A 24,345-nucleotide genomic window follows, 5' to 3' on the forward strand; every position below is an offset into this window, starting at 1 on the left:
TTTGGATGTTTTGGGTTGTCATTATGATTTAAAAATAGAAAACACAATAGTTTGATAATAAATGGCTTCACCCAACCACTAACCACGAGTGGATGAAAAGTTTTGGTGTTACCATTCATATTCTCTGAAAAAAGGCCAAGAAAGCAAATATTCTGCTGGGGTATGTAAACTTTTGAGCACAACTGTATGAAAGTAATTTCCTCTGTTGATCTCTTTATAGAATAGAACAGTGCATAGCCTTGTGCAGAAGCAACTGCAAAAGAAGTATGTTAGCTAAGAAGCTGTTGTTAGAAGTGATCTACAATGATTGTACGAATGTCAGTCAAAAGAGCCACAAGACTGTGTGGTTATGAAGAAACGTCTGGAATCTAGGTTTTAAAGGCTGTTCCAAGACAATTGACTACGCTAAACCTGATTAAACTTTAAGGAAATACACATTGAACACATGCTTCTCACTCTAAAAAGGTTTCAATTATGAGAAATATGAGTTAGAACACGTCATAAATGTGTTTCAGATAAGTGTTTTTGGAATAGTTCTGATCACAACTTGAACTTTATGTTCAAGATTGTGGGATATTATTTACATAATATACCATCAGGCTGTGGTCAAATTTACTAATTTCACTAACTCCTGGATCTGCACTCACTTTACTGAAGCAGCTAGAACTGTGTCCTAGGAGACTATGCCACAAACACATAAGGAGGTACTCCAGCCTAATTGCTAGAATTTAATGACAAAAAAGTATAGAAAAAGATGGATGAATGTCAGTGTTCTATTGGTAATTCTGGGATGCGCCAAGAAATCCTGGTGCGTAGAACGGTGAATATCTTTCTAACTTGAAACCCTCAGGTACCAGATAAAGGATAAGTTAAAAGAAAAGTGGGAGAGATACCCGAGGCGTGCATAACCCTGGGGCATTTCATCAACACTTAACATCAGGGGTGTCAAACTGCATTCCTCGAGGGCCGCAAACCGTGCATGTCTTCAAGATTTCCTTAGCATTGCACAAGGTGCTCAAATCATTCTCTGTGCAGGTGATTAAATTATCACCTGTGCAATACAAGGAAATCCAGAAAACATGACCTGTTTGCGGCCCTTGAGGAATGCAGTTTGACACCCCTGCTCAACATAGTATGTGGTATGTGAACAGGTTTCTACAGACTTGTTCGCTATGCAGGTGGCCCATGTGTTTTTGGTTCTATAGTATGTGGCCATATTACCTATAGATAGTTACTGCCTGATGGACTAGGACGCTGTACCATAAACTGGCTTCAGCCAACCATGTGGTCTGAAAGTGCAAAGAAGATCTTGTGTGAAACAGTGATTGCTTTCCCCCTTAAAACATAAATTAACTGTGGTTTATCACATCTTTAGGAAGCTGAGTTCTAATTCCCCAGCCGTATACACAGGCCTGATTACTGCCACATGTTCTCAATCAAGAAATCACTTAAATAGGGCCTGCCTGACAAAGTGAAGTAGACCAAACAACCTCAAAAGCTAGACATCATACCCCGATCCAAAGAAATTCAGGAACAAATGATAAAAAAAAGTAATTGAGATCTATCAGTTTGGAAAAGCTCATAAAGCCATTTCAGAAGCTTTGGGACTCGAGCGAAGCATAAATGGCGAAAACATGGAACAGTGGTGAACTTTCTCAGGAGTAGTAGCCGGCTGACCAAAATTACTCCAAGAGCAAAGTGACGACTTCAAGAGGTATCAAAAAACTCACAACAACATCCGGCTAACTGTTTGTGACCTCAAGCTGAAGCGCACTTGGGTTATGCAGCAGGACAATGATCCAAAACACATCAGCAAGTCCACCTCTGGATGGCTTAAGAAAGGCAAAATTAAGACTTTGGAGTGGCCTAGTCAAAGTCCTGACCTTAATCCAATGGAGATGCTGTGGCATGACCTTAAAAAGAGAATTCATGCTTGGAAACCGTCCAATATGGCTAAATTACAAGAATTGTGCAAAGATGAGTGGGCCAAAATTCATCCAGAGTGTTGTAAAAACTAATTGCCAGTTATCACAAACTCTTGATTGCAGTTGTTGCTGCTAAGGGTGGCCCAAACAGTTATTAGGTTTAGGGGGCAATCACTTTCTCGCACAGGGCCCTGTAGGTTTAGATTTCTTTTTACCTTGAGAATAAAGACCTTCATTTAAAAACTTCATTTTGTGTTTACTTGTGTTATCTTTGTCTAATATTTAAGTTTGTTTGGTGATCTGAAACTTTTTCACACAACCGTATGCTAGTCAAACTAAAGGTAATGGAATGTAAAGCCTGGACCCTAGCCAATGTACCATGGGAAAATAAATTTGGGTTATTTCTCACATTAGTAGGATTAGCTGTCAAGAATGAACATGATTTAAAAAAATTAGCTGAACTTTAACAATGTTACGGTTTCTGTGTTTGATGGTTTAAATACATATTCTATACTCACAGAACAGTCAATGCTACTAACACCAGCTTTGCTTCACAAGGAAGAATGAGTCAAATAATAGTCCGAGCCTTCTGCCACTATATTGACAAGTCTGGAGTTATGCAAGTTAAGCATCATATAGAGCTGGTGAGAAAACTGAAAGAAGAGTTCTGGAAGGCCAGCTCACAAGAACATTGGAATCCTGAATGGTGACTGTTGTGGAGGGCTGAACCAATAGGCTAAAATTAATCCTGCTCAATATTAATACCAATATAATTCTAATTATTATATTGATAATTATATTAATGGTATCACTTAATATTGAGCAGAATTAAGTATGCTGACATATCCCTATATATCGTTTGTACCCTAGTAAGCCCCTTCTGTATATCGTATGAGCCCCCACAGCCCTTTATATACTTTAGTAGCCCCCACACTGCCTCCCTATATACAACATAAACCCTACACAGCCTCCCTATATACAGCATGAGCCCCACAGAGCCTCCCCATATACATCATGACCCCCATAGCCTCCACATGTCCAGCATGAGGCCCCCATAGCTTTCCCATGTTCTGAATGAAGCCCCAAAGCCTTCCCATGTTCTGAATGAGGCCCCATAGCCTTTCCATGTTCTGGATGAGGCCCCCATAGCTTCCCCATGTTCTGGACGAGGCCCAGATAGACTTCCCATGTCCTGGATGAGGCCCCCATAGCCTCCCCATGTCTTGGATGAAGCCCTCATAGCCTCCCCATATCCTGGATGAGGCCCCAATAGCCTCCCCATGTCTTCAATGAGGCCCCCATAGACTCCCCATGTCCACCCAAACATCCCATACACACAATAAAAAAAGAATACCACATACTCACCTTGGTCCTGTTCCCCAGGCACTCTGCTTCTACTCCTGTCTCGGTGTCTCAGTTGCAGTGACTCTCCGTAGTACACAGCTGATGCGATGAAATGATGTCATCGCTTCAGCTGTTTCACATACTGATTGGTGGAGTAAATGGCCCGGAGGCCCTTCCTCCACCAATGAAGTCAGCGCAGATGGAGACAGCGAGCAGGCGGGCACGGTGCGGCCCGTGGGCCTCTGTTTTCCAGCCCCTCGGCTGCCTTGGTCACATCTGTCCCTCTATCTGCCTCTGTCCGGCCCGCGGTCTGGTCTCGGTGGTTGATTTTCAGAAATATTACAATTGGTGGGACAAGTGTTTACTACGGCATTGCTTATTACCAAGGCTGGCGTCAGCAGCTGGGCAAGACCCGATGCCCGCGAGTGTGCCCCGCCGCTTTCTCAGGGTCCTGGTACTTGCAATACTTACCGCTCCCCGTTCCTCTGCAACTGTGGTGTCTTTCGCATCTCCTGATTCTGTGACGTTTCAGGTCTGAGGGCGCGATGATGTCAATACAGTGCATCCTCTGCTCTAAACAGTCACAGTGCAGAGAGCTGGAAGACGGCGACGCTGAGGCCAGCAAGGAGAGGTGAATATTTCATTTTTTTTTACTATTAGGAGCAATATAAGGGGCATTATATGGGACCCATCATATACTGGAGCATCATATGGGGCCCATTATATATGGAGCAATATATAGGGGCTATCATATATTAAAGCATTATATGGGGGCCATTATATGTGGAGTACTTTATGGGGCCCATCATATACTGTATGAAGCATTTGCTGTCTGGAGCATTACATGAGGTTCATAATGTATGGAGCAATATATGGGGCTCATTATTCTTTATGGAGCATTATATAAGGATCATTATACTGTATGGAGCAATATATGGGGCTCATTATTCTGTATGGAGCAATATATGGGGCTCACTATTTTGTATGGAGCAATATATGGGGCTCATTATACTGTGGAGCAATATATGGGGTTCGTCATACTGTGTGGACCATTATATGGGATCCATTATACTGAATGGAGCAATATATGGGGCTCATTATAATGCATGGAGCATTATATGTGGCCCATCATATACTGTATGGAGCATTATATGGGGCCCATTATGTATGAAGCATTGTATGGGGCTCATTATACTGTATGGAGCAATATATGAGCCACCTCACCAACCACCCAAGCTGCCGCGTCACCACCATCAGAGCTGCCACGTCACCACCGCCAGAGCTGTCACGTCACCACTGTCAGAGCTGCCATGTCACTACCGCCAGAGCTTCCACATCACCACCACCAGAGCTGCCACGTCACCACTGCCAGAGCTGCCACCTCACCACCGCCAGAGCTGCCGCCTCACCACTGCCAGAGCTGTCTCACCACCACCAGAGCTGCCGCACCCCCAACCTTTTGTCTCTTCCCCATTATCCCGTAAAATGTAAGTCTGCAAGGACAGTGTCCTCTCCCCTCTGTACTGGTCTGTCATTGTAAATTTGTTTATTGTAAATGATATATATAACCCTGTACGTAACCCCTTTTCTCATGTACAGCACCATGGAATTAATGGTGTTATATAAATAAATAATAATATGGGGCTCGTTATTCTGTATGGAGCAATATATGGGGTCCATTATACTGAATGGAGCAATATATGGGGATCATTATTATACTGTACTGTGTGGAGCATTATATGGGGGCCATTATTCTGTATGGAGCAATATATTGGGTCCATTATACTGAATGGAGCAATATATGGGGATCATATACTCTATGGAGCAATATATGGGGCTCATTATTCTGTATGTAGCAATATATAGGGCTCATTATATTGTATGGAGCAATATATAGGGCTCATTATATTGTATGGAGCAATATATAGGGCTCATTATTTTGTATGGAGCAATATATGAGGCCCATTATACTGTATAGAGCATTATATGGGGCTCATTATTTTATATGGAGCACTATGTGGTGCCCATAATACTGTTTGGAGCAATGTATGGTGACCATAATGCTGTATGGAGCAATATATGAGGCCCATTATACTGTATAGAGCATTATATGGGGCTCATTATTTTATATGGAGCACTATGTGGTGCCCATAATACTGTTTGGAGCAATGTATGGTGACCATAATGCTGTATGGAGCAATATATGAGGCCCATTATACTGTATAGAGCATTATATGGGGCTCATTATTCTGTATGGAGCAATATATGGGGCTCATTATTTTACATGGAGCACTATGTGGTGCCCATAATACTGTTTGGAGCAATGTATGAGGCCCATTATACTGTATAGAGCATTATATGGGGCTCATTATTCTGTATGTAGCAATATATAGGGCTCATTATATTGTATGGAGCAATATATAGGGCTCATTATATTGTATGGAGCAATATATAGGGCTCATTATTTTGTATGGAGCAATATATGAGGCCCATTATACTGTATAGAGCATTATATGGAGCTCATTATTTTACATGGAGCACTATGTGGTGCCCATAATACTGTTTGGAGCAATGTATGGTGACCATAATGCTGTATGGAGCAATATATGAGGCCCATTATACTGTATAGAGCATTATATGGGGCTCATTATTTTATATGGAGCACTATGTGGTGCCCATAATACTGTTTGGAGCAATGTATGGTGACCATAATGCTGTATGGAGCAATATATGAGGCCCATTATACTGTATAGAGCATTATATGGGGCTCATTATTCTGTATGGAGCAATATATGGGGCTCATTATTTTACATGGAGCACTATGTGGTGCCCATAATACTGTTTGGAGCAATGTATGAGGCCCATTATACTGTATAGAGCATTATATGGGGCTCATTATTCTGTAAGGAGCACTATGTGGTGCCCATAATACTGTATGGAGGACTATACTGTCCACTTTCTGAACTATTATAGAAGACAGATATCACTCATGTGCTGTAAGAAGTGATATCTTTGGCATTGTACTATGTCTATATATCTCTGCCGCATCTGTGCATTATGAATCCAGTATGTGTTAGAGGGGCCCACTGAGACTCTTTCTCCCGGGGGTCCACATAAGACGGTCTGCGTACAAGGATGTGCAGAAAGGCTAATCGGATGTTTCCAGAAATCTAACATTGTATTTTCTGCTCATGCCCCATGTAACACTGCAGCAGCCACTCGCCACGCTTTCCCAATAGGCGTCACAGTCAGATCTGCCCCCAGAATGTCCTCAGCTGCATCTATGGCGGAATCCGTTTTGGCTGCGTTCTTTTTTTCATTCAAATCAATGGCGGCGCTTTACAGTGTCAGCAAATGCTAGATGTCAGAAATCTCTTGTACCCGCTTGGGTTATTTCTGGCAGGATAAAAACAGCATAGAATGTTCCCAAACACCTTACGGACCCCGCCACTCTGGCTCTGACGCTTCTTGTGTCCCCCACCACTCTCTACTTAAAGGGGTTTCCCTCAAAATCAAGTTATTGCCTCTCCTTTTGGAGAGAACTTTCTGATCGCTGGATGTGTAACCTCTTGACCCCTCAGAATGGGGTCCTAAATTAAGCATGGTTTCCCCCCCCCCCATTCATTGCCTATGGGACTGATGACAATTCAGCGATTAGTCGGTCCCATAGACAATGAACGTCGACTCCATCCAACATGGTCTGCAGATCCCCAACTTTAGGGATCTAGAGCCCTGCTCTTGAGCCTGTTAGGGGGTCCCAGCAGTTGGAACCCCGGCAATAAGAACGTTATTTAGGGGAAATTTGATTTTTGGGGATTAACCGTTTCATGTCCCTGCAGCAACAGCTTGACACGAACATGTTACCTGATACTGCCAGTGATTAGCTGCAGCAGTCAATGTCCATTTTGGGATGTTACCGGAGACTGGTGGGAAAAGCATAATAGCCAAAGAGGCGGGAAGATTTGTGTATTTAGTTATGACAGGAAACCCCCTTTAAAGTGATTGGCAGAGAAATAATAACATATAAATGAGTGTAAATGAAGCAATACTCCTCACATTCATGGTGCTCTGAAATGAACAACAGTTATGATCGGCACCCTCACCCCAAATATTGGTTGTCAAGGCCAAAAATTGGGGTGTTCTTTAGGGGGTTAAATCACGCTGGGCACTGCCATGCCAGGTACAGCCCCGTGGGTGACTGCACGCCGCTGACGTGACCGCACGGTACCTGCACAGAGGGACTGCGGATTGCTGGACTGCACCATCCAGCGGCAGGAGGGGTGCACGGAGCAGCGCAGAGAACCCTCCGCCCCGCGCTGCCCACGTCCCCACAGCGGCGATACAGAGCCCCGCCATCTCCAGCACTGCGAGCTCAGTGTGCAGAGCCGTGCGCTGCTGCCTCCCGCGGCTGACCTGTCCCCGCCCCCCGCACAGTCTGCTGGCCCGGCTGCAGCGCCTCCGGCTCTCCTCACTTGTTTGTTGTCCTTGAGTCATCGTGGACGATCCGTGACATCGGGGCAGAGATGGGGCGCAGCTGGTGAGCCGGCCCACGTGACCCCGGGAGGATGAGCAGCGATCAGTGAGGAGCAGCGCCAGATCCAGTCCCGCCTGTAGGTATCGTGCTATCACGACATGAGCGGAGCTGCGGTGTATGTGGCCGTGGAGTGTGCGACACCACCGTGCTGAATGAATGATCGGCCCATCCTGTGCGTGAGAGCTTCCCTGTCATGGTGAGTGTCTCTGCAACATGGCTGTGCCTGGCATTTCCTACAGCCCGTGCCATGCATACATACTGTGCCCCACATAGAGCCCGTGCCATGCATCCCATCCTACACAGCCCGTGCCATGCATACATACTGTGCCCCACATAGAGCCCGTGCCATGCATCCCATCCTACACAGCCCGTGCCATGCATACATACTGTGCCCCACATAGAGCCCGTGCCATGCATCCCATCCTACACAGCCCGTGCCATGCATACATACTGTGCCCCACATAGAGCCCGTGCCATACATACAGCCAGCGCCATACATACAGCCCGTGCCATGCATCCCATCCTACACAGCCCGTGCCATGCATCCCATCCTACACAGCCCGTGCCATGCATCCCATCCTACACAGCCCGTGCCATGCATACATACTGTGCCCCACATAGAGCCCGTGCCATACATACAGCCAGCGCCATACATACAGCCCGTGCCATGCATCCCATCCTACACAGCCCGTGCCATACATACAGCCCGTGCCATACATACATACTGTGCCCCACATAGAGCCCGTGCCATACATCCCAACCTACACAGCCCGTGCCATACATACATGCTGTGCCCCACATAGAGCCCGTGCCATGCATACAGCCAGCGCCATACATACAGCCCGTGCCATGCATCCCATCCTACACAGCCCGTGCCATACATCCCATCCTACACAGCCCGTGCCATACATACATGCTGTGCCCCACATAGAGCCCGTGCCATACATACAGCCCGTGCCATGCATACAGCCAGCGCCATACATACAGCCCGTGCCATGCATCCCATCCTACAAAGCCCGTGCCATGCATACATGCTGTGCCCCACATAGAGCCCGTGCCATACATACAGCCAGTGCCTACAGCCCGTGCCATACATACATGCGGTGCCCCACATAGAGCCCATGCCATGCATCCCATCCTACCCAGCCCGTACCATGCATACATGCTGTGCCCCACATACAGCCCGTGCCATACATACAGCCAGCGCCATACATACAGCCCATGCCATGTATCCAATGCTATACATATATCCCATGCCATACATACATGCTGTGCTATACATTCTGTGCCATACATATATTACATGCCATGAATTCCCTTATACAGCCGCCCATGCCATACATCCCATGCCATGTGCAGTACATGTATTTGGCCTGATCTAGGAGCCGTACATTGCTGTCACCATGCTCAATATGTGTATAATTCCATGACTGCGCTGAGCTGATAAATGATGATATGGGAATTTGTGAGAGATCTATAGTGTTTGTCATATGTATATATAATGTATGTGTGCTCATATATAATGCGCATCTCTGGATGCGATATGTGTATATATTTTTTTATTTTCTGTATATACATATAGTGCACCTATATATGCCCCTCCACCATGTTTCTGTGAGCTGTGTTGCTGCAATGAGCTGGAGAATACCGTATTTGTTTCTTCTGATGAGTTGTGACATGCCGTGTACTATAATTAGGACCTATACTTTTGGCTTTATTATATAATCAGTTATTTGCGTTCCCCACCGTATAGTGAACTGTGACTCCTCGCCCATCAGATGCCCCATACACAGACTGGCACTTTAAGCCTGGAGCAATTCTCTATGGTAGGAAATACAATGGAAGGATTTTGACAGGCGTCTTGGTGGTTTGTAGTGTTATCCGGCTTATTAACACGGAGGGCACTCGCAGGTGGCGCTCGTGTTATGTTGGTATTTGGCCCACACAGCACATATCTGATCTATGGACGTTGGCACTAAGGTGTTTTATGCGTCGGTGTCGTGAAAATATATGTCCCATAATGATTGCTGTAGGTAAATTAGGCAACATATTCAGAAATGAAGACTGGATTTTCACTGTCCTTCTGGTTCCCAGTGCATGAATAGTGGTGTAAGCTCTGCACACACCCAGCAGGCAGAATCCGGCATTGCCTGGGTACATGTGTGTGCCCGGCATATAAAGAGCGCTGTGTCACAGGCTTGCTCTGGATCTGATAATAAGCCATCCGATCCGTCTTTCTCTCACCCACCCCCACCTGCCCATTCTTCCTGGAAGAGGAGGGGATGCCTCTCACTGCTATCCTGTGCATTGTGGATTCCTCAGGATTCCTGCCAGTGACAAGATGGAAGAAGCTCACTCCAGCACCTGCACATGAGAAGGGCCCGGAAGCCATAATCATTCCCGTCTTGTAATACAGGCCACATCTGAGGCATTAAATGCAAAGGAGCCCGGAAATACAGGCGGCCATTCTATAAGCTGGAGGCTCAGCTTCACTTTGAATATGTAAATGATCTCTCTAAGAATTCCTTTGCATGCCAATTGTGAAGTGAGCCGAGCGTCCTCCATAAGGATGCTTATCTCTGGACCGGGGGAGATCTGGGGGTCCGCACTGCATTTTATGGCTTCACTGTATGTGTTCACTGCTCATAATACTGAGTTTTGGTGAATTGCCTCCTTGCTTCTGGCGCAGCTTTGTATGTCATACAGTGCTCACACGTGGGTACAGAACTGGCTGCAGCTGGCGCCATTCGCTTCGTCAGTTGGCACGTTGCATGCTGCAGCCATCAGGATGCTTTTTAGTTCAGGAATCCAGTCATAGTTATGGAGACCTAAAAATCATCCCTGTTTGGCGGTACATCCCGGGAATATGCTGTCGACAGCAGCGTAAAGGGTTACATACAAATGGTTGTCTGTACAAGCCCCTCACAGTGATGATGTAAGAGAATGCGCACTCCGGCCCGAATTTATTTCGGTGTTTACCTCAGAACAAACATCTTCAAACGTTGGAAATTTCCAAGCCTTTTTCATGTAGATCCACCAAAATGGGTATAGCTTGGGGACCATTGCGGCAACACCCGTCTAACATTCAGTAAAAGTGGTGGTGTCTCTTACTCCAGAAATGTTACCTCAGTCCATGAATGGAGTAACATTTCGGGAGCGGCGCCCACCACTCATAAGGTGTGCAGAATTCAGTAAGTGTCCCGCTCCTCTTTATGAATTAGGTGTTTCTTATTCCGGCATGCCCGTCTTTAAGACTGAATTGGGGTCATAGTCTTTTTGCTGAGTTTTTGAAGCAGAAACTGTCAAGTTTTTGAGAATTTGGAAAGTTTCTGCTCCAGAAGCTTCTCAGAAATCCCAGCATGCTCATGCCCTAAGGCCGTGTGCCCACGGTGAGTTTTTGACGCTGTGTATTTGTGCTGAATGAAAGACGCAGCATCTTGGGGGTACACGCCAACGATCCGGAATAGCAGCGCTTTGGACGCAGCTCAGCTGCGCTGCATTCTACGATCCAAGTATAGTGGATGGGATTTATCGAAATCTCAGGCCCACTGTGCTTCTGTTTGACGCACGTAATCCGCACATAACTGGATCAATAAAATACTGTCAAAGCCAGTTATTAGGAAGTGTCAAAAACAAAACAGCTTTATTTAAAGCATGACACAGCAAAAAGAGGCATAAACATGGAGAAAGGTTGTCAACAAACGCCATGGAAAAAGCAGGGAACCTAATTTACATAATAGATACAGGATTTCTACTATTTTTGTAGCAGCATTTTCCTCTATGAGCTGCATAGAACATGAAAGGCGACCACGGGAGGATATGCTGTTTATTGTGAACAGTTTAGTGTTTGAGGTCCTAAGATCTGAGTAATAGAAGTAATATGAAACATTTGTTCCCTGGTCTGTGCTCTGTATCCTGTTTTGACTGTAGTTTGGTTAAATAGACACGGCAAGGAATATGTTCTCAAAGTGGCCTAACCCGTAAAAACTCTACACAATTGTAAGCAATTGTATTCCTCTAATGATTTTAATAAGCAGAACTTTGTTTCCATGGTAACAGACTACATTCAAATCCTGTGTAGTCTGTTCCCTACTTCATATATTTGGTAGGTTAGGAGAGCATATTGTAAAGGATATATGGATGGCAATCCGACTACAGGATCAGACTGTCCGATGTTTGTAGTTGGTCACTACAGAGTTAGGCTAGGTTCCCATTGCGTTAATGGGTTAACGCTAGCGGACTCCGTTACATGGCGAAATTGTCGCAATTAACGCCATGCAACGGATCCGTTAGCGCACCCATTGACGGCAATGTGCTAACGGATCGCTAGCGCATGCCATTTTCGGCACGCGCTAGCGATGTCCCGTTAGTTTCGGACGGACCGCGGATGCTGCTTGCAGCATCTGAGGTCCGTTCCTCGCTAGCGCAGATCGGGTATCTGCGCTAGCGGGATCGGCAAACGCGACCCCTTTTCGGACATTGCGTTAGCGCAGTCCGTAGCGCTATGCGCTAAACGGACTGCCCTAATGCAATGTGAACCTAGCCTTATATGGGTCGTCATAAGAGCTGTAGTCACAAAATGATTTATTAAAGGCAATCTGTAAACATGTTTTTGCTATTTATTCTCAGGGAAGCATGAGGTAGGGTTGAGACACTGATTTCAGCGATGTGTCACTTATTAGTCTGTGTGCTTTTGTTTCAATACAATGAGTAGTTTATCAGCAGGAGATTAAAGGGAACCTGTCACCCCCAAAATCGTAGGTGAGCTAAAGGTACCGTCACACTAAGCGACGCTGCAGCGATACCGACAATGATGTCGATCGCTGCAGCGTCGCTGGAGAGCTGTCACACAGACAACTCTCCAGCGACCAACGATCCCGAAGTCCCCGGGTAACCAGGGTAAATTATCGGGTTACTAAGCGCAGGGCCGCGCTTAGTAACCCGATGTTTACCCTGGTTACCGTTGTAAATGTAAAAAAAAAACACTACATACTTACATTCCCGGTGTCTGGTCATGTCCCTCGCCGTCAGCTTCCCGCACTGACTGAGCGCCGGCCGTAAAGTTCAGCCGTGACGTCACCGCTGTGCTGTACTTTACGGCTGGCCGGCGCTCACCAGTCAGTGCGGGAAGCTGAAGGCGAGGGACATGACCAGACACCGGGAATGTAAGTATGTAGTGTTTGTTTTTTTACATTTACAACGGTAACCAGGGTAAACATCGGGTTACTAAGCGCGGCCCTGCGCTTAGTAACCCGATATTTACCCTGGTTACCAGTGAAGACATCGCTGAATCGGCGTCACACACGCCGATTCAGCGATGTCAGCGGGAGATCCAGCGACAAAATAAAGTCCTGGACTTTCCCCAGCGACCAACGATCTCCCAGCAGGGGCCTGATCGTTGGTCGCTGTCACACATAACGATTTCGTTAACGATATCGTTGCTACGTCACAAAAAGCAAGATATCGTTAACGATATCGTTATGTGTGACGGTACCTTAAGTCCACGGGCATCAGGGGCTTATCTACGGCATTCTGGAATGCTGTAGATAAGCCCCCGATGTACAGGTCCTTCTCAAAAAATTAGCATATAGTGTTAAATTTCATTATTTACCATAATGTAATGATTACAATTAAACTTTCATATACCGTATATACTCGAGTATAAGCCGACCCGAGTATAAGCCGACCCCCCTAATTTTGCCACAAAAAACTGGGAAAACTTATTGACTCGAGTATAAGCCTAGGGTGGAAATGCAGCATTTACCGGTGAATTTCAAAAATAAAAATAGATCATTATTTCCCCATAGCTGTGCCATATAGTGCTCTACACCATTCATATTTCCCCATAGCTGTGCCCCATATAGTGCTCTGCACCGTTCACTGTGCCCCCTAGCTGTGCCATATACAGTGTTCTGCACCGTTCATTGTGCCCCATAGCTGTGCCATATACGGTGCTCTGCACCGTTCATTGTGCCCCATAGCTGTGCCTTATACGGTGCTCTGCACCGTTCATTGTGCCCCCTAGCTGTGCCATATACGGTGCTCTGCACCGTTCATTGTGCCCCATAGCTGTGCCTTATATGGTGCTCTGCACCGTTCATTGTGCCCCCTAGCTGTGCCTTATACGGTGCTCTGCACCGTTCATTGTGCCCCCTAGCTGTGCCATATACGGTGCTCTGCACCGTTCATTGTGCCCCATAGCTGTGCCTTATACGGTGCTCTGCACCGTTCATTGTGCCCCCTAGCTGTGCCTTATACGGTGCTCTGCACCGTTCATTGTGCCCCCTAGCTGTGCCATATACGGTGCTCTGCACCGTTCACTGTGCCCCCTAGCTGTGCCATATACGGTGCTCTGCACCGTTCACTGTGCCCCCTAGCTGTGCCATATACGGTGCTCTGCACCGTTCACTGTGCCCCCTAGCTGTGCCTTATACGGTGCTCTGCACCGTTCACTGTGCCCCCTAGCTGTGCCTTATACGGTGCTCTGCACCGTTCACTGTGCCCCCTAGCTGTGCCATATACGGTGCTCTGCACCGTTCACTGTGCCCCCTAGCTGTGCCTTATACGGTGCTCTGCACCGTTCACTGTGCCCCCTAGCTGTGCCTTATACGGTGCTCTGCACCGTTCACTGTGCCCCCTAGCTGTGCCTTATACGGTGCTCTGCACCGTTCATTGTGCCCCCTAGCTGTGCCTTATACGGTGCTCTGCACCGTTCACTGTGCCCCCTAGCTGTGCCATATACGGTGCTCTGCACCGTTCACTGTGCCCCCTAGCTGTGCCTTATACGGTGCTCTGCACCGTTCACTGTGCCCCCTAGCTGTGCCTTATACGGTGCTCTGCACCGTTCACTGTGCCCCCTAGCTGTGCCTTATACGGTGCTCTGCACCGTTCACTGTGCCCCCTAGCTGTGCCATATACGGTGCTCTGCACCGTTCACTGTGCCCCCTAGCTGTGCCTTATACGGTGCTCTGCACCGTTCACTGTGCCCCCTAGCTGTGCCATATACAGTGCTCTGCACCGTTCACTGTGCCCCCTAGCTGTGCCTTATACGGTGCTCTGCACCGTTCATTGTGCCCCCTAGCTGTGCCTTATACGGTGCTCTGCACCGTTCACTGTGCCCCATAGATGCTCCACATTAATCTGTGCTGCCGCTGCTACTGCTGCAATAAAAAAAAAAAACACATACTCACCTCCCTTGATTGCAGCTCCCAGCGTCTCGTTCCGGCGCCTCCATCTTCCCGGCGTCTCTGCTCTGACTGATCAGGCAGAGGGCGCCGCGCACACTGTATGCGTCATCGCGCCCTCTGACCTGAACAGTCAGAGCGCAGACGTCGGGAAGATGGAGGCGCCGGCCGGGAAGATGGAGCGACGCTCGGCGGCTGGAACGAGGACAGGTGAATATGCTATACTTACCTAGTCCTGGCGATCCTCGCGCTGTCCCTCTGCCTGGTCTTCGGTGCCGCAGCTTCTTTCTCTATCAGCGGTCACCGGCACCGCTGATTAGAGAAATGAATAAGCGGCTCCGTCCCTATGGGAGGTGGAGCCGCTTATTCATTTCTGTAATGAGCAGTCCCACGTGACCGCTGAAGAGAGGAAGAAGCTGCAGCACAGAAGACCGTGGGAAGGCAGGGACAGCGCGAGGATCGCTGGGACTAGGTAAGTATACCCCAGCGCCCTCAGCCCCTCACCTGCCGACCCCACCGCTACCGTGACTCGAGTATAAGCCGAGGGGGGCACTTTCAGCCCTAAAATTTGGGCTGAAAATCTCGGCTTATACTCGAGTATATACGGTATTATAGATTCATTATCCACCAACTGAAATTTGTCAGGTCTTTTATTGTTTTAATACTGATGATTTTGGCATACAACTCCTGATAACCCAAAAAACCTGTCTCAATAAATTAGCATATCAAGAAAAGGTTCTCTAAACGACCTATTACCCTAATCTTCTGAATCAACTAATTAACTCTAAACACATGCAAAAGATACCTGAGGCTTTTATAAACTCCCTGCCTGGTTCATTACTCAAAACCCCCATCATGGGTAAGACTAGCGACCTGACAGATGTCAAGAAGGCCATCATTGACACCCTCAAGCAAGAGGGTAAGACCCAGAAAGAAATTTCTCAACAAATAGGCTGTTCCCAGAGTGCTGTATCAAGGCACCTCAATGGTAAGTCTGTTGGAAGGAAACAATGTGGCAGAAAACGCTGTACAACGAGAAGAGGAGACCGGACCTTGAGGAAGATTGTGGAGAAGGACCGATTCCAGACCTTGGGGAACCTGAGGAAGCAGTGGACTGAGTCTGGTGTGGAAACATCCAGAGCCACCGTGCACAGGCGTGTGCAGGAAATGGGCTACAGGTGCCGCATTCCCCAGGTAAAGCCACTTTTGAGCTACAGAGAAGCAGCACTGGACTGTTGCTAAGTGGTCCCAAGTACTTTTTTCTGATGAAAGCAAATTTTGCATGTCATTCGGAAATCAAGGTGCCAGAGTCTGGAGGAAGACTGGGGAGAAGGAAATGCCAAAATGCCTGAAGTCCAGTGTCAAGTACCCACAGTCAGTGATGGTGTGGGGTGCCATGTCAGCTGCTGGTGTTGGTCCACTGTGTTTCATCAAGGGCAGGGTCAATGCAGCTAGCTATCAGGAGATTTTGGAGCACTTCATGCTTCCATCGGCTGAAATGCTTTATGGAGATGAAGATTTCATTTTTCAGCACGACCTGGCACCTGCTCACAGTGCCAAAACCACTGGTAAATGGTTTACTGACCATGGTATTACTGTGCTCAATTGGCCTGCCAACTCTCCTGACCTGAACCCCATAGAGAATCTGTGGGATATTGTGAAGAGAAAGTTGAGAGACGCAAGACCCAACACTCTGGATGAGCTTAAGGCCGCTATTGAAGCATCCTGGGCCTCCATAACCTCTCAGCAGTGTCACAGGCTGATTGCCTCCATGCCACGCCGCATTGAAGCAGTCATTTCTGCAAAAGGATTCCCGACCAAGTATTGAGTGCATAACTGAACATTATTATTTGATGGTTTTTTTGTTTGTTATTAAAAAACACTTTTATTTGATTGGATGGGTGAAATATGCTAATTTATTGAGACAGGTTTTTTGGGTTATCAGGAGTTGTATGCCAAAATCATCAGTATTAAAACAATAAAAGACCTGACAAATTTCAGTTGGTGGATAATGAATCTATAATATATGAAAGTTTAATTGTAATCATTACATTATGGTAAATAATGAAATTTAACACTATATGCTAATTTTTTGAGAAGGACCTGTATCTTGAAAGATGAGAAAAAGAGGTTAGATTATAATCACCCAGGGGCTTTCCCGCTGCGGTCCGTTCCTATAGGCGTCGCGGTCTGGTCCGGGGCCTCCCATCTTCATACGATGCTGTCCTCTTCTTGTCTTCACGCTGCGGCTCCGGCGCAGGCTCACATTGTCTGCCCTGTTGAGGGCAGAGCAAAGTACTGCAGTGTGCAGGCACTGGAAAGGTCAGAGAGGCTCTGCCCTCAACAGGGCAGACAAAGTACACCTGCGCCGGAGCCGCAGCATGAAGAAAAGAAGAGGACGTCATCGTAAGAAGATGGGAGGCTCCGGAACGGACCGCGACGCGCATCGGACCGGGACCGCCCCTGGGTGAGTATAATCTAACCTCTTTTTCTCATCTTTCAGGATACATCGGGGGCTTATCTACAGCATTCCAGAGTGCTGTAGATAAGCTCCTGATGCCGGTGGGCTTAGCTCACCTTCGATTTTGGGGGTGACAGATTCTCTTTAAGGCTATGTTTCCACTGTCCGCAAGTTCTGTGCTTTGGACACAGCAAATACCTCGCTCCGCCCAAAGCGCCGCCCCCTGTTGTACGCGCGGTGATTCTAGATGTGTTCATTGAGCAGATGCGGAAACCCCACATCGTATTCATAGACCGGGTTATTTATCTTTCGGAGACGGAGCGTCTCCCCAAGATAAATAGACATGCTGCGGTCTGTAAAGACGCGCCTCATGTCCGGATATGCACGGAAGCCGGAAGTGGCCCGGCATGCTTAGAGGAGATAAAATCGCTTCCACTATGCTGTAACATCTGGACACTGCGGATTGGATGCTGCGGCTGTGCGCAGCGTCCAATCCACAGCAAATCCTGATGTAATCTGCCCAGTGGAAACATATCCTAACAGTACAGGACTACATCTCCTGTGCATCCTGGTCCAACTCTGCCCCCAGCACTGATTAGCAGTACACTGTCAATATACAATGTACACAGAAAGCTGTAGTGTGGGCAGGGTTATCTTTCTCAACGCTGCTACATACTACATTTAAAAACGCTATGTCAATTGGAGTGAGGTCGTAGATACACTGAAGCGGATAATGGGGATACCGATCGAATGTGGACCAGAATTGTGCATTCTAGGGGCCGTAGATGAGGAGATATGGGCCCACCATGATAGAATATTTTTTAGGGAGGCTCTATTTATGGCTAGGAAAGCAATAGTATTAAGGTGGATAGGGGTAAGTCTCCTTCGATTAATCAATGGAAGAAACTTGTGAATGACGTAATTCCTTATGAAAATATACTATACAGAAACAGAGGATGTCCCCAGAAATTTCAGAGAATTTGGGAACGGTGGTGACTCGCCATTGACGCACCTGGCTCCTGGTGCTATGGTCTCTTCGATCTTGCGATATAGTCCCTAATGTGTATATCTATTCTAGATTGTGAATGCGATGATCTATGTAGGATTAATAACATATGTCTATTATAACCTGACTTGATACGAGTTTTAAAACATTCATTAGGGACCCGTTGATTAGTAAGTGCAGTGCTTGGTAAAATGTATTATACTGAATGTTATGTTTTGTTTGTTTGTATATTTCATTATTGAAGGTATTCTGTCATATCTATGTCAATTTAATATTGATATGTGGATTATTTTGATGCTATGCTATGATGTCATTTGTTTATCTTATTTTGTGGAATCCTTCAATAAAGAGTTTAAAAAAAAGCAAAAAAAAAAACACTATGTCACAACTGCGCCCCACCAAGTAAGTGACACATCACTAGAATCAGGGTCTCTTTTCCTCTGTTATGCTGTTCTCAGATGAGGTAGCCACACCTGATGACAGATTCCCTTTTAAAAGGGTTTTCCCATGAAGAAAGTACACTTTAATAGACCTTAGAATAATATTAACTTCCACAATTGGATGTGTTTAAAAAATGTTCCTGTGCTGAGATAATCTTATAAATGTGCCCCTGCTGTGTACTGTGTAATGGCTGTGTCTGACTGTGCATGAGCATGGTATGATCATACCACAGCTCCTGGGCAGAGGAGGAAGCAAAAGAGAATATATAGACAGGACAGTACGGGATCACAGCTGCAGCTTTCTGTGAGGTAAAACATTTGTCTGCCTGTTGAAAACGTTGTTTTAGCTCACAGAATCATCTGTGATCCCATACTGTGCTATCTGTGAGCTAAAACAACGTTTTCAACAGGCAGAGAAATGTTTTACCTCACAGAAAGCTGCAGCTGTGATCCCCTGCTGTCCTGTCTGTATACTCTTTTGCTTCCTCCCCTGCCCAGGAGCTGTGGTATAAGACCATGTTCCCGCATGGTCAAACACGGCCATTACACAGCACATAGCAGGGGGACATTTTTTTTCTTTTTAGCACATACAGGGCCAGTTTTAGACAAAGTGGGTTAAAGTTTAAAGTGGGGCCTCAAATGCTAACATTTAGCACCATAACCCAGAAACATTTCAGTTTTATTTTCATGCCCTCAGTCCAGGCCATTAAACAAGCGTGATCAACAATATTGATCACTAATAGATTGTATCCCCATACAGAATCATGTTCTCAGCAGCACATCTGCAGTTTTCACTGAACGATGTGCTGCTGAGAACAATGATTTGTGTGCCTGCATAAACAATCCAATCGCTCGGAGTAGGCAGCATTTTGCTTGTTTAGTATAATACAACCCATAGTCTTCCACATAGAATAATGCATCCCATAATCCTCCGTATAGTAAAATGTGCACCATAGTCTTCCATATTGTATAATGCACACCCTATAGTCCTCCATATAATGTATAATGTGCCCCATAGTCCACCATATACAGTGGAGGACTATGGGTCTGAATCCTTGGTCAAAGTTTTTTTTTGCCTAAAATACAAATGAAATGTGTCTACTTTAGTCCTTTCAGAGATCATTTCATCTGCAACCTTCTTAACTGCTCACAATAACAGTAATTTTGACCAGGGGTTCCCAAACTTTTACATGCCACTGTAGTATAATGCTCCCCATAGTCCTCCATACAGTGTAATGTGCCCCATAGGCCACCACATTGCACAATGTTCTCCATAGTATACCCTAACGCCGGCCCTGAATATATCCAAAGATTCCAAGATCTATTCATTAAAAAGTTTTCAGTGTTTTGGATTTGCACATTTTAAATGCAGGGCACATTTTTAAGGCCGAGCAACGCTGGGTATACACGCGCATGGACAGCATCTCCCTAAGGCTACTTTCACATTTGCAGCTTTGGACGCAGCATCGTGGACGCAACGCACGACGCACGAAAGACGCAAGTAGAACGCATGCATTTTTGACGCATGCTTTCAACCCTTTTTTACTATATAGGGTCTTTTCATTTTTTTTTTTTTTTAAAGTAAAGAACGCATGCGTCCTACAACGCACAACAACGCAAGTACTTGCGTCTTCTGCGTTGCCAATACACTTCAATGGAGGTTTTGAAGCTTCGACGACGCAAATACAATGCAAGTGCAACGCAAGCGTTTTTTTTAAAATTTTGGACGCAGAAAAAATGCAACATGTTGCGTTTGCAACGCACTGCCAGGTGCGTCGAAAGGACGTATACGTCGCAAAACGCACCGAAACGCATGAAAACGAACGTACATGCGTCCCCAATGTTAAAGATAGGGAAGCATGACGCGTGCGTTGTTTTGCGGCGACGCTGCTGCGTCCAAAGCCGCAAATGTGAACGTAGCCTTATGGCATGATCACACTGGCCCCAATGTTATCTCCTGATGAGGACAACGAAACGTGTTGGGAACAAAGGGGGATGATATCCACCGTCTTGTTTGGAATGGAGAACATTTGTTAGAGCCACAACGAAATGGGTGAGATCTTTCTAATTTGCCATATGTATTGAATATTGATGTTACGAAGCCCCCTGGTAGCCTGTAAAGAATTTAGTAGAAGTAGCTGAAAAGGTATTAGAGAGACTTTTTTTCAGTAACATGCTGCACTACCCAGGAATCTAACATTGTTAGTATTGTAAGACCCTGATATTCTGTTATATGTTGGTCCTAATGGACGTCTGGAAGAGGGTTTCATATATAACTAACGGATAGACAGGAGAAATGTTGGTGAAGGTTCTATTCTGTATCAATAAGTGAGTGATGCTGGTATAGCTCTGATACGTGGAGTAGAGGAAATAGATATAATACAAGCCGATATATGATTGTCCACAAGAGTCTGATCATTAACCCCTTAAGCCCCAAGGGTGGTTTGCACGTTAATGACCGGGCCAATTTTTACAATTCTGACCACTGTCGCTTTATGAGGTTATAACTCTGGAACGCTTCAACGGATCCTGATGATTCTGACATTGTTTTCTCGTGACATATTGTACTTCATGATAGTGGTAAAAATTTCTTTGATTTTATCTGCATTTATTTGTGAAAAAAACGGAAATTTGGCGGAAATTTTGAAAATTTGAATTTGTAGGCCCTTAAATCACAGATATATGTCACACTAAATACTTAATAAGTAACATTGCCCACTTGTGTACTTTGCATCAGCACAATTTTGGTATCAAAATTTTTTTTTTTGTTAGGGAGTTATAAGGGTTAAAAGTTGACCAGCAATTTCTCATTTTTACAACACCATTTTTTTAGGGACCACATCTCATTTGAAGTCATTTTGAGGGGGTCTATATGATAGAAAATACCCAAGTGTGACACCATTCTAAAAACTGCACCCCTCAAGGTGCTCAAAACCACATTCAAGAAGTTTATTAACCCTTCAGGTGTTTCACAGGAATTTTTGGAATGTTTAAATAAAAATTAACATTTAACTTTTTTTCACACAAAATTTATTTCAGCTACAATTTGTTTTATTTTACCAAGGGTAACAGGAGAAAATGGACCCCAAAAGTTGTTGTACAATTTGTCCTGAGTACCCCGATACCCCATATGTGGGGGTAAACCACTGTTTGGGCGCACGGCAGAGCTCGGAAGGGAAGGAGCGCTATGAAAAATTGACTGGAATTGAGAAGGGATGCCATGTTGCGTTTGGAGAGCCCCTAATGTGCCTAAACATTGAAACCCCCCACAAGTGACACCATTTTGGAAAGTAGACCCACTAAGGAACTTATCTAGATGTGTTGTGAGCACTTTGAGCCACCAAGTACTTCACAGAAGTTTATAATGCAGAGCCGTAAAAGAAAAAAATCATTTTTTTCACAAAAATTATCTTTTTACCCCCAATTTTTTATTTTCCCAAGAGTAAGAGAAGAAATTGGACCCCAAAAGTTGTTGTGCAATTTGTCCTGAGTATGCTGAAATCCCATATGTGGGGGTAAACCACTGTTTGGGAGCATGGCAGAACTCGGAAGGGAAGGAGCGCTATTTGACTTTTCAATGCAAAATTGACTGGAATTGAGATGGGACGCCATGTTGCGTTTGGAGAGCCACTGATGTGCCTAAACATTGAAACCCCCCAAAAGTGACACAATTTTGGAAACTAGACCCCCCCCAAGGAACTTTTCTAGATGTGTTGTGAGAACTTTGAACCCCCAAGTGTTTCACTACAGTTTATAACGCAGAGCCGTGAAAATAAAAAATCATTTTTTTTCCCACAAAAATGGTTTTTTAGCCCCCCAAATTTTTATTTTCCCAAAGGTAACAAAAGAAATTGGACCCCAAAAGTTGTTTCCTGAGTACGCTGATACCCCATATGTTGGGGTAAACCCCTGTTTGGGTGCACGGGAGAACTCGGAAGGGAAGGAGCACTGTTTTACTTTTTCAACGCAGAATTGGCTGGAATTGATGTCAGACGCCATGTCGCGTTTGGAGAGCCCCTGATGTGCCTAAACAGTGGAAACCCCCAATTCTAACTGAAACCCTAGCCCCAACCCTAAACCTAGCCCCAACCCTAACCCTAGCACTAACCCTAACCCTAGCCCAAATCCTAACCCTAGCCCTAACCCTAATGGGAAAATGGAAATAAATACATTTTTTTAATTTTATTATTTTTCCCTAAGGGAGTGATGAAGAGGGGGTTTGATTTGCTATTTATAGTGGGGGGGTTTAAGCGGATTTTTATGTTTGACAGCCGTCACAGACTAAGACGCTTTTTATTGCAAAAAATAGTTTTGCGTCTCCACATTTTGAGAGCTATAATTTTTCCATATTTTGGTCCACAGAGTCATGTGAGGTCTTGTTTTTTGCGGGACGAGTTGACGTCTTTATTGTTGACATTTTTTGATCGTTTTTTATTCCGATTTTTGTGAGGCAGAATGACCAAAAACCTAGCTATTCATGAATTTCTTTTGGGGGAGGCGTTTATACCGTTCCGCGTTTGGTAAAATGGATAAAGCAGTTTTATTCTTCAGGTCAGTACGATTACAGCGATACCTCATTATTATCATTTTTTTATGTTTGTCGCTTTTATACGATAAAAGCTGTTTTATAGAAAAAATAATTATTTTTGCATCGCTTTATTCTGAGGACTATAACTTTTTTCTTTGATGCTGTATGGTGGCTTGTTTTTTGCGGGACAAGATGACGTTTTCAGCGGTACCATGGTTATTTATATCCGTCTTTTTGATCGCGAGTTAGTCTACTTTTTGTTCGGCGGTATGATAATAAAGCGTTGTTTTTTTGCCTCATTTTTTTTTTTACCACGTTCATTGAGGGGGGTTAACTAGCGGGACAGTTTTATAGGTGGGGTCGTTACGGATGCGGCGATACTAAATATGTGCACTTTTATTGTTTTTTTTTAAATTTACATAAAGAAATGTATTTATGGGAACAATATATTTTTTTTTCTTTCTTTAGGAATTTTTTTTTTTTACTTTATAATATTGCCCTGGGGGGGAGGGGGGGTGGAAGGGGGATCACGTTATAGGGCCAGATCACTGATCTAACACTTTGCAGAGCACTGTGTCAGATCAGCGATCTGACGTGCACACCTGTAGGCTTACCAGCGCTTGCTCTGAGCAGGCACTGGTAAGCCACCTCCCTGTAGGACCCGGATGTAGCCCCGTGGCCATTTTGGATCCGGGGCCTGCAGGGAGGAGACACTCGGTACAAGTTGAGCACATCGCTTTGTATCAAGGGTCTCAGTGAAGCACACAGGGAGCCCCCTCCCTGCGCAATGCTTTCCTGCACCGCCAGAATGCTGCGATCATGTTTGATCGCAGTGTGCCGGGGGTTAATGTACGTGACCGCTCCTGGCACATAGTGTCGGATGTCCGCTGCGATAGTCAGCTGACACTCGGCCGCGATCGGCC

At 45.5% G+C, this 24,345-nt stretch overlaps 1 protein-coding gene across 2 annotated transcripts in view; it reads left to right on the top strand.

The window, feature by feature from the left end:
• Positions 1-7,319: 7,319 nt before the first annotated feature.
• The window catches only part of WASF1 (WASP family member 1), a 221,000-nt gene continuing 203,974 nt past the window's right edge, over positions 7,320-24,345 (top strand). The window contains exon 1 of one of the 2 annotated variants that reach the window (XM_069726223.1): positions 7,320-7,879. The gene's annotated coding sequence lies outside the window, so the exon portion shown is untranslated. Of the gene's footprint in view, positions 8,000-24,345 lie in introns of both variants that reach the window. The other variant, XM_069726224.1, reaches the window with a different exon arrangement.

The sequence above is a fragment of the Ranitomeya imitator genome, chromosome 5 (genome assembly GCF_032444005.1).
Source record: "Ranitomeya imitator isolate aRanImi1 chromosome 5, aRanImi1.pri, whole genome shotgun sequence".
Taxonomy (NCBI): domain Eukaryota; kingdom Metazoa; phylum Chordata; class Amphibia; order Anura; family Dendrobatidae; genus Ranitomeya; species Ranitomeya imitator.